At 36.9% G+C, this 11,014-nt stretch overlaps 1 long non-coding RNA gene across 1 annotated transcript; it reads right to left on the reverse strand.

The window, feature by feature from the left end:
- Positions 1-1,219: 1,219 nt before the first annotated feature.
- LOC147880201 (uncharacterized) lies at positions 1,220-4,949 on the reverse strand. The gene is made up of 3 exons (XR_015540518.1): positions 4,328-4,949; positions 4,028-4,110; positions 1,220-1,818 (listed from the first exon to the last, which is right to left on the reverse strand). It is a non-coding gene; the product is annotated as an uncharacterized LOC147880201 (long non-coding RNA).
- Positions 4,950-11,014: the final 6,065 nt, after the last annotated feature.

Consider the following 11,014-nt stretch of genomic DNA (forward strand, 5'->3'; position numbering starts at 1 on the left):
TTATTCTCTTGACACGGTCTGCAATTCCCCTAACAGAATGCTTACATAATCAAGTTGTGCAATGTATATTATGTAAGCAATCTAGCCTCGGGAGCACTCCAGTCTCTTGACACGGTCTGCAATTCCCCTGGCAGAATTCTTAGACAATCAAGTTATGTATGTAAGCAATCTAGCCTCGGAGCACTCCGGTCTCTTGACACGGTCTATGATTTTCCTGGTAGAATGCTTAGAGAATCAAGTAGTACAATGTATAGTATCTAAGAAATCTAGCCTCAGGAGCACTCCACAGTCTCTTGACACGGTCTCCAATTCCCCTGGTAGAATACTTAGAGAATCAAGTCATGCAATGTATAGCATGTAAGTAATCTAGCCTTGGAGCACTCTGGTTTCTTGACATGGTTTACAATTCCCTTGGAAGAATGCTCACAAGAATTAAGTCGTGCAATGTATAGTATGTAAGCAATCTAGCCTCGGGAGCACTTCAGGTCTCTTGACATAGTCTGCAATTCCCCTGGTAGAATGCTCACAAGAATCAAGTCATGCAATGTATATTATGTAAGCAATCTAGCCTTTGGAGCACTCTGGTCTCTTGACACGGTCTTCAATTCCCCTAGTAGAGTGCTCACAAGAATCAAGCCATACAAGAATCAGGACATATGGATTTGCCTTCATTCCTCTGATCTCGCACATTGATCAATGATTGGAAACACATCTACATCATCACAAGGATCAAACCATATAGTTGTGTGTGTTGCAGCCAAAATGTGGTGAGACAGAAGCTCTTTTTGATTCCTTGACTGATTCATTCTTATCTTCATCATTAAATTTGAATTTGTTATGTTGGGGATTATGGCAATCTAATGTTCATGTCAATGGTTGTGAAATTAATATTAAGTTATTTTTTATGGATCAAAAGATGGGGCATGAATGGTTTTGTGAACCATATACAAAGGCCACTTTACATGATGGGAATATGGAATACAAGATAGAGGATGCTTCAGGCACATAAATTTTCTTCATATATCAAGCATTGGAGATCCATTTCAAGGTTTCTCATGTGAACACTATAAGAAAATTTCAAGTTGTTTTGATTTCTGTATGAGATTATATAGAGAGAATCTTGCCATTCAAAAGAGAGGAACCAGGAAAAGAGGCAAAGGAAGGCGGGTAAACTACCTAACAATTGAAGAGCTAAAAAATGCCACTTTTGAGTGTAGGAAAAGTTTGAATGAAGAAAAACGAATGCTATGGTGGGCAACATAAAAAATTGTAATGCTGTCAGTTTCATTGAATCTAGTTTATTTACTGAAACTTGCTACCATCCTTGTAACCTCAAATTTATCAAGTTTTGACCTAACGATTACCTCTTCACCTTTCTTTGTCTTTATTGTAGCAGTAATGCATGGATTTGCTTTACTATCCACACCCTCTTGCATATCAACTACCTTGCCAATACTACGCCATCCCTTTCCTATCCCTCCTTTAGTGAACAAGGTAATGTCCCCCAAACATTTATCATAATCCATTCCATAAGTATCCACATACCTTGCCAATATGACGCCATCCCTTTCCTATCCCTCCTTTAGTGAACATGGTAATCTCCCCCAAACATTTATCGTAATCCATTCCATAAGTATCCACATACCATTCAGCTATATCAACGACTTTTGAAACTTTTTCCTCCTTTGAGTGCCGACATTTTTATCTGAACATTCCATCTTGTTTGTTTTCTCATTTGTTCGCTTTTCTTTCTCATTTAATGGGTCTAGTGTCTTGTTTTTTGGGTTTGTCATCTCCTTCTGGGTATCCATTGAGTTCCTACACATTAATACAATATTAGTGCTACGAAATTTTAATTATATCAAGCATAGATACATGATACATCAATCCATGCATATTATTAATACAGAACATAACAAAGAAGAAAATTGATTTGCAATGTCTTTGGTCATCCAATCAAACTATGGCAATTGTGTTAAACACTTTACGCTATCCCTTCTTAAATTGATCCATGATCCATTAGAAGTGTGCATGGGTGTGTCAATATGGTATGTGTAGAGTGTGTGGAGAATGTTTAGAATATATTTGTCTTAGACTGTATATTTGTATGTATGCAAATGATCATCAACATTCATGAAGTGAAAATCACGTTAGGTTGATTTGCATTGTGTATGGGTGTGTCACTTGTGATTGTGTGTGGTCATCAAATTGACCCAAGGTCGATTTGAAAAGCTTAGCCATTGTGATTAACTCTCAGCATATTTTTGGACATTTCAGTCATCATCTAATTGACCTAGGGCGTGTTTCAACACCATATGTTAACACTTCTCAAATCAACCCAAGGTTGATTTGAAGCATGTTTTAATATGTATTAGAACATGTGTGTGCGTGTGTGTGTTCTTGAGTGATTATCTAACTAGATGTGCATGAGTGCTCATTGAATCGACCCATGGTCAGTTTGATGAGCCTGGCCATTGTGAAAAACAAGTTTCTCACACCCAAGGTCGACTTGCAGTGTGCATGGGTATTTTTAAGCAAGCTTATGTGTTTGTGTAATGAATTCTAATGTATTGTGTGAGTCATAAAAAACATTTATGAAGTGAACAAATCAATGTATTTGTGAATTTGAGTGATCATCTAAGTATCTCTATGTGAATGTTCATCAAATCGACCCAAGGTCGATTTGTAGTGTGTGTTAGTCTAGCACTTCTTGGATTGACCCAAGGTTGATTTGAAATATGTTTTAGTGTGTCCTAGAACATGCGTGTGCCTGTGTGTGCATGCACCTGAGTGATCATCTAAGTAGATGTGCATTAGTTCTCATTGAATTGACCCAAGGTCAATTTGATGAGTCTGTCCATTGTGATAAACAAGCTTCCTGATTTGATAAGTCTAGCCATTGTGATAAACAAGCTTCTCAAATCGACCCAAGGTTAATTTGCAGTGTGCATGGGTATGTTTGAGAACAAGCTTGTAATGAGTTATAATGTATTTGTGTGTATGTGTGAATCATAAGAAACATTCATGAAGTGCACAAATCGACCTAAGGTCGACTTGTAGTGATCCTCCATGAAGTGCACAAATCGACCTAAGGTATGCCATTTGTTTGCATGGGTGAGTGATCATAAAACCGACCCAAGTTCAATTTGCCATTATGATAATTCTTTTGTGACATCTCAATGATCACGCATGTAGGTGTACCTTAGAATACGCTTTGTGTGTATGTGTGGGGTCATCTCAGAAAGTGTGTGAGTAGTAATCAAATTGACCCAAGGTTGATTTGAAAAGCTTGACTCATTTGTTGAGTTGCTTTGGGAAAATTCTCCAAATGTCTCTATGTATGAGCGATCATCTAATCGACCTAAGGTGTATTTGCAGGGTATATGTTTGTGTGTAACCTATGCTATCTCTTCTCAAATCGACCCAAGGTCGATTTGCAGGGTGTATGCAAGGCATGCAATGATATAATTTACTCCCTTCGAGTGCATTTTTTTCTCACAAATATGTTTAAATGAAATCATCATTTATGAAGCTTCTACTGCTAGAGCTTTTCCCTCTACAAGTGACCTAAAATTCCTTAGAGTTTATGGGCACTACACCTCAAATTGACCCAAGGTTGATTTTGTGTGTGTTCTTTTTTCTAAAGAAAAAAATTTCTTGTGTCTTTATCACATCTACATAATTCCTAAATCGACCCTAGGTCGATTTGGGAGGTTCTAATTTCATAATTTCAATTTTGAATTATTTAAAAATTTCCCCCAAAAAAAATTTCTTGTGTGTTTGATAATTCTTAAATTGGCCCTAGGTCGATTAGGAAGGTTCAAATATTAAATTTCAAATTTGATTTTTTTTTCAAATTTAAATTTGAAATGAAATTTTCATTTCTAAATTTGAATTTCAAATTTATACTTATATTTCAAACTTCTTTCATTTTCAAATTTCAAACGTGACTTTAAAGTCTCACTAGGTTTTGAGTTTTCAACTTCTCATCTCAAGATTTTGAGATTCTAAGAGACGGAGAGCTTACATGGTGGCTAGTACTTGTGTTTCGTGAAGCTTTCAAGGTAAGCTTGAAGACTTGTTCTTTACAGTTGTAGATCTTGATCAAACCTGCACTTGCAGTAAGAAAAGTTTAATCTTTCCATTGATTGATGCACAGGGACAGATTGTAAAGAGATCAAGAGATAGATCGTGAAGCAGATGGAGAGATGGTGAATGAAGTTTGACATCAAGTGATCCTTTTGGTTTTGAAGGTGCACTTCAAAATTCTTTTCAATTCTGTGTGTGAACAAATTCCTGAGAATGTGTATATGAATGTAATACATACATAGTCGAAAGAAGAGGCCTCCGAGGAGCTTGAGCATGAGCTTTTCTGTGTCGTGTGCCTTGTTATTTGTCGTCGTTTTCATCGTAGGAGCCACGAACAGCAAGAAAAGAGTTAGTGATCGAAGTTCAAATGATGTTGGCTGTAGTAGAGGGGGCAGTCAAAAGAAAGAATGGACCTAGGAGAGACTAAGACAACAAGTTGTGAAGGCCGATTTCTAGTTACTCTTTTGCAAGTAGCGTGTCGTCGAGGGAGAGCAGCGGGAGAGACGAATTAGTCTTAGCTCCTTTACACTATAGCTATGGTCTCATGAATTTCCTGCCTTTGCGCTTGCAGTCGCTTTGCTTCCATGGCTCGGTCCTGGGACATCGTCATTATCGTAGGAACATTATAGGCAGTAGCAGGAGAGGAAATGACACCCACGAAGAAGAGCAGTAGTCCAGGAGGTCATTGGTGTCTCAGCAAGAGAAGCAGGAGGCCTTCGGTGGCACAGCATGATGGCACAGTAGGGGCAGCTAGAGGCTGTCGGTGGTGCAGCAGGAGAAGGAAGAGGCTGTCGATGGCATAGCAGGAGAAGCAAGAGGCCGTCAGTGGCCGTCAGATCAGCTGAAGGCTGTCGGTGGCACAGCAGGAGACGTAAGAGGCCAAGAGGTGGGAGTTGATTTGGGAGGGAGGGCAGTCGGGGAGGGAGGCGATAAAGGGAGGCAACTGAGAGAAGGCAAACGAGGGGGCAATGAGTAAATGAGTGGATTGCAAAAGTTGAGGCTCAGGGTAGGCGTGAGGATTGTGTAGGTGAGTTAGGGTGGATAGGATGTAGGTTAGGTAGGTTGAGTTAGGGTAGGGATTTTTCCCCCTCGAAAAAATTTAAGTATTTCGTTTCTCCCCCATCTGTCCCCCCCTTCTAAATTTCACCCTCTCCCCCCTTTTAATCCCTAGCCCCTCTCCCCACTTTTAAATCTCTAGCCTTTTTAAATTTCACCCCATATTCCATCTCCCATAAAAATGTTAGGTTTCAATACATCACATCCGACCTTTGACCCTTTGTAATTTAGCACTTTTGAATTTTTAGATTGCATGCTTCCTTCTTTAATTTTCAGTTGTTTTAATTTAGGTTTTTGATTTCACGATCATGAAACCCAAATGCTCAAACTGATCCAAGGTCAAAAATCAATGACTAGAAATGATTTTTAATGTTTTCAAATTGACCTAAGGTTGATTCAAGACACGAAAGATATCTAAGGAAGATGCATGACCCCACACCCAAACATAGACACACACAACCACACACATGCCATTGATTGAAAATGGATCTTGGGTCAACTTCATAGCTCAACGGATGTGATGATGACAGTGATGGCTTGCACACATCATATGCACGAGTGCATACACTCATTCAAAACTGATCTTGGGTAGATTTTAAAACTTTGACCATGTTAATTGGGGACGTCTATAAAAGATGATAAATAGGAAAAATAAGGAAAAGAATGAAAGTGAAACACGGTTGGCCATGAAGACTACCCCCAGGGCTATCCAAAGGGTTGCAACTAATGATTGTTGTAAAGGACGTTGTTGTCAAGTTGTTGATCAAGAAATGGTTTTGAATGTGAGACAAGAATACTGGGGTCAATGTTTTGCTGATCGTGTGAATCACATTTACAACAACCTGAAACCACCTCCTCAACATCAGAATCATCAAAGAGGAAATCATTCCAACCGAGGAAGATTCCAAGGACAAGGGAATGCATACACCAATGTGTCAAACATCCAGTGCAACTACTGTCATAAGTTTGGACACTATGAAAGAGATTGCCGCAAGAAGTAGTACCACTAAGGCGATCAATCCAATAGCAATCGAGGGAATATTCACGAAAGAGAAAATCATCGTGGTGGACATTCTAGTCACAGTCATTTTGCAAATGAACATGGAATATGTTTCTTGCCAACGAGGAAATGCAAAAGACTGATATAGTGTACCTAGACATTGATTATAATCCAAAAGAGTATTTCAGCTATCAAGTCGACCAAGCCTAAACCTCTGAAAATCAAGCATGAAAATTAGCACATAGGCTTACCAATACAAGGAGAAACATGCTTCAACACTCATAAAACGAAATCTCACAAAAAATGAGCCTACATTACTTAAAGAGACACACCTTCTCGAAAAACTTCCTTTCACACAAGCAGAGAGGGAAAAGGGTGGAGAGGGAGCACAAGTGTTGGGAGAGGGGCTGAGTAGAGGTGAGGAGTGTGGGGAATAGAGAGGAGAAAGGCGAGGTCATTGAATACTCGGGGGGGTCACTCATCATATGTAACCCTATCACGTGAGTTCAACATAAGGTTATTTTTAATTCCTAAAATTTACAAAAATTAATTTACATAAGGGAATATTTAATCTAGCTTTGGAAAAAAAATACAGATTTGTATAGAAAAAGGGTACATTTTATTTTTAAAAAATTTACTGATAAGGGATTTTACAAATATGCCTTGAACACACGTGATATAGATGGTTTATACATAGTGACCCCCTCGAGATTGAATATAAGGTAGGAGGATCGATTTTTTCTTTTCCTGCAATAGAGATGTGAAAGACGGCGTCGCACGAGGTTTCGAGTTTTAGCCCCTAGCGTTGCTAGATAGGACAAAGCATTGCTATATAGTGACGGTTCAGGGAACTTATTCTAAGACGAGAGGAAAGGAGCTCATGGGTGGCTATTTTTTGGATCTTAATGGATTTCTTTGCAACTCATGTTGTGATTTTGGAGGTGTGCAGATGGAAGGGACTAGTGGCTTACGGAGAGGTTGTATTGTCATTGCACTCATTGCAAGCGAGAAGTACGACATCAACACTGTATTGTCATGCACCACTTGCGGATGTATGGGGAGGAGCCCGAAGCCCGAATCAGTACCCACCATTTGTGGTGCACGTGGTGATGGATCGTTTGGGCTTAGGCATGCTTGTATTCCTTCCATTATTGCTTGGAATTTGTCTCCAAATGTCTCCTATTAGTACTTGGCCTTATTTTTCACTAGCAAGTTGAAGTTATGAAAATATTGATCATTTATGGATACTTTTGTAGGAAAAAACGATGTATTCATTAATTTTGGATTATTTTTTCGTATTTGGACATTATTCAAAAATCGTTACCAAATTAGAAGTTTCCTGTATGTAATTATCCTTCCCAAATTAGAACTTTAATTTGTGGGACTATCCTTTCTGCATAAAAAGTATTCTTTCCATTATTGCTTGGAATTTGTCTCCAAATGTATCTTGTTAGTACTTGTCCTTATTTTTCACTAGCAAGTTGAAGTTATGAAAATATTGATCATTTATGGATACTTTTGTAAGAAATTCTCCTATTGGCATTCCCTGATGCAAGGGCTAATCAGAATTGAAAGAGGGCACTCCAGAACGAGTTACTTTGGACATAGGCAACTCCATAATGGTAGGAAAAAACGTTGTATTCATTAATTTTGGATTATTTTTTCGTATTTGGACATTATTCAAAAATCGCTACCAAATTAGAAGTTTCCTTAATGTAATTATCCTTCCCAAATCAGAACTTTAATTTGTGGGACTATCCTTTCCACATAAAAAGTTTACTTACTCACAGTGCAATTTTAATGCAATTTTTCTTTCATGGAGGTAAAAGATAAGGAAATGTAAATCATATCTTGATTTTTTCTAGCTTGATAATAAATTAAATAAATAAAACTAATTAAAACTTAGGAAAAAATGATCACTATTTAATTTAAAATATATAAGAAACAATTAATAATTGCATGCATAATCTGTCATTTTTCCCCATTTTAATTCTCTTTCTTTCTCCTCCTTTTTTTCCTCCCAAGCTTATTTTATTTTTCCCTTTTGTCCTTTTCTTTCTCCTCCTTTTTTTTCCACTCAGAATAGTTTCCTCAAATGTAAACATCAATGTAAACAACAATGACACTCACATTTTGCACATGAAAAAATAAAAATCTTTACATGCGGAAGTAATATGAAAGACTCATTTGCATTTCAAAGAATAGCAATAGCTATGCTTGTAATTATACATTATTATACTATGTTTAGAGGATCATTTACACTCATTGAGTTTTTGAATAAGAGATTTTGATTGTTGAGGCAAGGGACACTATCCATGGTGTATCTAAAGATTGAATTCTATCTTTACAATAGATGAATTTTCACAAGAGCAATCATTGAATTTCACATTTACCCATGCCTCTTGTTGCAAGATGTAGTTTGGTATAATATTATTTATCCCATGTCTCACCAAACTGTCGCTTAGTTGTCATTGCAATAACTCTCAATTGACCACCATGATCCCCAATCTTTATCATGGAAATTCTTAATTTGCATGTCTCCTACTTCCTCCTTGGCAAGCATCTTTAAAAATTGTTGTATATGTACAATACTTGTTTCCGGTATTCTTATTTTTGGTTCTACCAAATACTTCTTCATGTGCTTCTTGGTTTTCTTTGTCTTTGACATCCAAGACAGTATGATTGCTTGTGTGGGTTGCTCTAAGGGCAGTTGATTGTTTGGGACCCATCATTTTTTCATAAAATTAGTATATATAATATAATGTGTTATCATCCACCATAGCCTTTGTCCTGCCTTTTGGTTCATAACACACCGGTGCAAATGTCATAGCCCTCCCATGGCCATCCCTCTTCATGCCCACTATTTTGGCAACCCAAAACTTGATATTCTCATAGTCATCGTTTGAAGGTCAAATTGCAACAATTAAAATGGATTTCTATATCTACTTTTGGCATAAACTCTCTCTTTTCTTTGGCTAGTCCACTCCTAGTCCACAAAATGGGCGTGGAAGTAGTGATTCGAACTTATTTTCAAAGTCTAGAGTTGAGGCATTCCAAACATCCAGCCAAAATGAAGTGCATTCTTTCTCAACATTTTCTTTTTGCATTTTGTTGAGATATTCTATCAATTCTTATGTTCTGTCAATTACCATTGTATATTTTTCCTGCCAAGAAGGATATTTTAGCATCGCTTATTTTTTCCATTCAATAAATGATTGCAAGCCATCTATTTCCAAATTTGATTTATTAGTAGATTCTTGTACTATAGGAGACCATTTGAAATGCATAATTTCTTTTCTCAGAATTGAAGTCAAGAGACTGTAAGTATCTTCGGGTTCCCATTTGGTGTCAACAAAATAGAATTACCATTGCACTAGTTTTTCATCTTTCAAAAAAAGGTGAAAGTAATATGTATTGGTATGACTTGTGACAGAATCACCACCATTTTGTAGAAAAGGCTAAGTATGACTTGTGAGAGCATTTTGTAGGAACGGCTGAATAAAGCTTCTCCAATCGTACATTCTTTCAAGATTGGAGCATACTGTACTTTCCTTTTAGCCACCAATTTGCCTCCCACATCTGGTGATCAATTCATCTATTGTCTACAGGTCTCTACCTTTTAGTTCTCTTGATATTGTTCCAAAAACCTAATCAATATCCTCATGTGTATGTCCAACATATAAGAATCTAACTTCAATATCAGTGAAGATTCTATGAGCAATTAGCATTGACCACAATGCAAACAATAGATATTTTTATTCTCTTGCTAGAAATTATCTAGCTATATCCAACATATAAGAATATAACTTCAATCTTAGTGAAGGTTCTATGAGCAATTAGCATTGACCACAATGCAAAAAAAAGATATTTTTATTCTCTTACCAAAAATTATCTGTACACACACTATGAATTTCCCACATCATGGACGCTATAACTTGATTCCTATCATGTGGATGCAAGGAATCAATCCATATGTGTGCAAAAAAAATAAATCCATGCACTAATTGTCCACATAAACGCATCTTTAAAACTTTTTTTCCTTGTAGCTTAGGTGGAGTGGACAAAAACCTAGGCAATGTTGTTGTATTTTGATCCATACCATCCAAAATAAGGCACGTGTACTTGTTTAGATGCAAAATAACTTGTTCCTTTCAAAATCCATATTTTAGTCTTGAATGTTAAACAAGTCCATGATGATACTCCCACTTCTTTTTGCATGCTTCTCTTTGATTTGGACTAGATGCACTCTCAATTTCTTGTTTTAATTTATCAAACACAATGCACTTTGAATTTTTCTTATTCTTTGGGATTTTGATGTGTCCAAATTTCTTCTAGCAAATAGTATATATAAAGTATGAAAAGAATCCTTGGATTATCCTCTTTCCATTTTCCCTCAAGCCCATTGGAAGGTTCTTTTTGTCAGTTCTTCACCATTACGAAGTTTGCAAGATAAATGGGGTTGAGGCAAAGTATTTTCTTGTATGAAGTCTTCCAATATTCCATGTATTGTTAAAGTTGTGCTTCTTGTTTTGGATGTTCCTTTGTTACTATGAATACTAAATTTATCCTTCTTTGGCCTTACCAACTAAGTCCCAATATATGCCATGTACTAATCTAGTAATAATGCAACATATATTGTGAAAATTCTCTCCCCATTCACTAGACAAATAATCTTCTGTCCTAAACCTAACCTTTTCATGTCAATTTTAAGGAAGAAAGAAAATCTTGTGAGGATATTCAAATTCCTTTCAGTTCCTCTTATTTGCCACACATTTCTCTACATTCCTTGATATCCTGTGCCAAGAAAATGAAGCATATACATCTGCATTTACAACACTTTAGTTGTAATGCATCACTCATATTCTCTTT

Source organism: Dipteris shenzhenensis, chromosome 32, assembly GCF_047967505.1.
Source record: "Dipteris shenzhenensis isolate YYH24624 ecotype China chromosome 32, Dip_SZ_1.0, whole genome shotgun sequence".
Classification (NCBI taxonomy): domain Eukaryota; kingdom Viridiplantae; phylum Streptophyta; class Polypodiopsida; order Gleicheniales; family Dipteridaceae; genus Dipteris; species Dipteris shenzhenensis.